This window comes from Epinephelus moara, chromosome 3 (assembly GCF_006386435.1).
Source record: "Epinephelus moara isolate mb chromosome 3, YSFRI_EMoa_1.0, whole genome shotgun sequence".
Lineage (NCBI taxonomy): Eukaryota > Metazoa > Chordata > Actinopteri > Perciformes > Serranidae > Epinephelus > Epinephelus moara.
In genome coordinates, this window is record NC_065508.1 from 22,292,316 (window position 1) to 22,297,077 (window position 4,762).

Sequence of the window (4,762 nt, forward strand, 5' to 3'; positions counted from 1 at the left end):
TAAATTAAATAAAAAAAAAAATCAATAATAAAATGAAATAGAATAAAATAATGAAGCTGCTCTTTGAATATTACATAAAAATATCACACACATTTTTCTCATCAAACTGAAAAGACCAATCACCAAACACTGTGAATTAAAAATCTTGCATGTGTGTACGCCTGTGTAAATTATCAGCCCCAACAGTCCAATCAACACATTTCATTTGTTCTTTTATCACCCATCACACACACACACAGCTGTACATTTTTATAGAAGTAACACTAACACCCCAGTATCAGCATTCAAAGAATAATCCTACAATTTTATTGTCTTGTGTGTGTGACTAACACTGCTCTTGTTTTTGTCCAAACACTTTACGGTAAAATAAAATAGGATATACACATTTGTGCCGGCAAGCTGTGGTGTAAAGACAGGAAAGCCCATATGATGTAAGTGTCCTAATAAGGGGCAGTACACAGGGTGGAGAGGGCTCTTCCTCTATATGATGTCATGTCACTGCAGCAGTTTGCTGGTGATAAGGGAACGAGTGCAACTTCACATCCACAAATGTGGTTTGACGTCTCTTATCATTGCCCTGCGACTGATATGTGGAAGGGTGAGAATAACACAAACATGGAGAAGATAGGCTGTCTCTTCTGTTACTGTAAATATGTGTGACGCACACAAGACATTTTTCTTGTTATTATTGATATCATGACAGCATTTTGATTGCTCCCAAGTTGTATGTGTCAGCATGTTTGTTTCGTGTGACTGTGTCTGAAGCACGGCTGTTTTTCGTTACTAAAGTGCTCCCCATCCCTGAGTAAACACTGAGTGTATCCGCTCTCCCCCTGGCTCCTGGCTCCCTCATTGATCGGCCTGGACAATTTATTAGCCATTGTGACAGTTTCCTGTACAGCCAGGGTCGACAGGGGAAACGGAGAGGTATGCAGATAAAGTGCTCAGAAACACGGTGCACAATACCTATTGTGTTTTAATTGCAGGTTGAACTGTTACCTCCAAAATGTTTGCCACATACCTTTCGGTGTGCGTGTGTGTTTTCGCTTGTAATTCCACATACATGTCCTGCTGTGCCATCTATTCCCTCAGCATACTGAGTAATCACATAACTTCTGGAAAATCACGGCTGAAATGTGGGAAAACAAAAGGAAATTCCAGTGAATTCCACAATAAAGCAATGAAACCTTGAACAATGGCTCAGCGGCCTTGAACCGCAGCTTTCATCCATCTGTAAATGTCAAGTTCGGTTTTGACGCTTTAACAGGAAATATTTGATATGTGGCCAGAAAGGTCATAAATCAGCAAATAAATTCTCTTACACGTCTCAGCCAAGGTGTCCCTTTGTACTCTTGAAAGTAACCACTAACATCATGACAATGCAGCCCAATTACTGAATGACCTTGTGCCTGAGAGAGAGAAGGGCAATGACCCTTTGACCTGCCTGCATGGTTTACTCCAGTACAAAACAATGGGGAAACTCAATGACATGCAGCTGTTCAGGGACGTCAGACGCCTCTGCAGCAGCACCATGGAGAGTTTAGAAATTGAGTGACAAGTGGATGTCACACTGGGGTATGTAAATATGTCCTGTTTGTCTGTTCTGTACTTGTCTTTGACAAGAGCAGCCAAGCTTCAGATGTTGAATGTTAGCACCTATCATGTTCCATGAACTCAGCAGAGGGCACAGACTTACACTCACAGTTTCGGGTTCAGCAAATATCAAAGGTAAACACTCAAATGGAGTGTCAGAGGTAGACACTGATATGGTTGGTTTAACATAGTAACACATTGCTCAGACAAACTGTAGGAGGCATCAGTGTCAGTTTTTATTTATGAGGAGATCCTCCAACCATGGATGGATTACTGAACCGGCCTACCAAGCACAAGCTCAGGGGCCTAAAGTGTAAGTGGGCTCCCCTAGCCTTCACTTGCAAAATGTCACTTAAACTAACAAGTAGGCTACTGACCAGGAAGAGACTCAAAATGACCACGGACAGACAAAAAGAGATGCAAAGGAACTGCAAATAGATGCAAAACTACCACAGAAAGATACAAAACAATCCTAAGGAGACACAAAACAAGAAGGAGACACACAACTACCTCAAAGAGACACAAATTTACCTCAGTAAAGCACAAAATGACCTATATAAGACACAAAGTTACCTCAAAGAGACCTGAACAACTACAAAAAGACACAAAACAACCAAGAAAGACACTAAAGTATCTCAAAGACACACAAATTTACCTCAAGAAGACACTAAATCACCTGCAAGATGCCAAAACGCCAACAAAGTGACACAAAATAATCACAAGTAGAGACAAACAGGCACACAGGCATAAAATTACATCAAAGAGACACAAATTTACCTAAATAAGACACACATTTGCCCAAATAAGGCACAAAATTACCTCACAGAGGCCTAAACTAATATAGACAGACACAAAACAAACACAAGGAGACACACAATTTCAACATAGCAACATAAAATGACTAAAAAAGACACAAAGTTACCTCAAAGAGGCACAACATTGCCTCAGTAAGAGACTAAATTACCTCAAAGAGACCCAGACAACTACAAAAAGACACAAAACAACCACAAGGAAACACAAAATGACAACAAAGAAATACGAAACGACAAAAAGGCATAACATTACATCAAAGGGACACAAATTTACCTCAGTATGACACAAAATTATCTTAAAGAGACCTAAACTACTACAAACAGACACAAACCAATCATAAGGAGACACAAAATGACAAGAGATCGACACAAAACAACCGAAAAAGACAAGAAATTACCTCAAAGAGACACAAATTTACCTCAATTAGACACAAATATACCTTTAAGAGGCCAAAATGACTACAAAGAGACACAAAAGAACCACAAGGAGACACAAAATGACTATAGAGCGACACAAAACGACTGAAAAAGACACAAATTTATCTCAAAGAGACCCAAACGACCACAAACAGATACAGAACAACCACAACGAGACACAAAATTACCACAAAGAGACATAAAAAGATGCATAATGTCTATAAACAGACGCAAAACCACCACAGTCTGCATGTCTTGCTCCAAATAACATTTTGCATATCTGCATGCAGGGGCCCATTGTCTCATAACCTGTCCATGCCTCTAACATCAGAGAGAAATGGTTAATGAGTGATGGGGGGGTTCATGCTAGTGCAAAAGTCCAAACCTGCTGCAGCCTGTGCTGTGCTCATGTTACATCCCTGTCACCTCCAGCCTTTAGTATCACACCTGCCTTCACTGTACAATATGAAAATTGATGATCCTTGAGAGGAAAATGGAACCCCTGCTCTTAAAAAAGAAAGAAAGAAAAAACGCAACGACTAACACCTGTGAGATGTAATTCCTCACTGAATATGAGACATGTCGGGACATAGGCACAGGACCTGGACGCATATCCTACGGATGCTAGATCGGTTTGGGATATGGGAAATGTGCAGGCCCTGACCTCTATGCCACGTTCTTTAAATCATTCCTGAGTAGTTTTTGTGGTGTAACATGGCACATTTTTCTTCTCCTTTGTGTCTTTAAATATGTTTTCCTTATCACTTCTCCCTTGTAAAAGGCAAAATCAATAAAATATTCATAATTCAATGACACAAAAAGTGTTTGCCAGGCTGGGTATAATACTGCTTTGCAATCTGTTTGCCTATATGAATGCTATTACCTTGGGTAATATCATTACAGTAGGATCATTACATGTAATGGTGCTGCCCGAGACACAGAGGGATATTAAAGATCATAACAGTAAATCTGCACATTATGCTCGTGCTGCCTTGGTGATTGCAAACATGAGCATTTTTTAGTGCTGCTGGAGGTCCCAGTGAACATCTGGAAAATCCATTTCAAAGAAAGACAAGTGGGATCCTTGTGTTAGCATGTTTTACAGTGGTGCTGTTCTGCCATCTAGTGGACACACTCAAAAAAAAAACCCCACCCAACTCATTTACTTATTTATGTAAAATAGAAACACATTAACATTTTCCTACAGTGCATGGACAACATAAAGCATTCTGAGATTCCCTCAGGACGGAATAATGATCTGGATTTCCTGCAAATATCACTGTAAATACAGGGTTTAACTCCATTATGTGCATAAGATGTGTTCCAGCCTGATGCCCCCTCTGGTCCTTATTAGGAGGCAGCAGCTGCATGCTGGCTGGAGCACGCATAGACAGAGAGGTTAATCTGGTGATCCTCAATGTGGACAAATTCATTTTACTCTGCCTGAGGTTTATGGACAAGTCTGAGCTGGAGACAGGGGTGGTGGGGGGGATGTAGCTGTCAGCAAAATTCAGGAGAATCATTAAAAAATAATAAACAAGTGGATGATATACACAACTAAATGAAGGCATTTTGAAATTCAAAACAGCAAAACAACGTATTAGGACTGTGCTATCACTTGGAGAAATCTTTAAGGTTTCTTCAGCTGTATATCTTAATGTAATAGGAAAATGTGCATCAGCTCATAAACGTTTCCTTCTGGAAGAGTTTCTGGCGACCCGTTACTGTTAATGTTAATATTCAGCAAAAACAGCCAGGTCTATTGTGATAAGCAAAATGAAAACTTGTCTTTATGAATTAACCTCTAACCAGTACATTTTGATTGTTGAGGGATTCATAACATTAGCCAGTGACATCAAAGTTTAGATATAAACATAAAAAGCAGGTAATAGAACGGACAAACATCTAAAAGGCTGAAAAAGTTGAATGCTCAGAAGAAG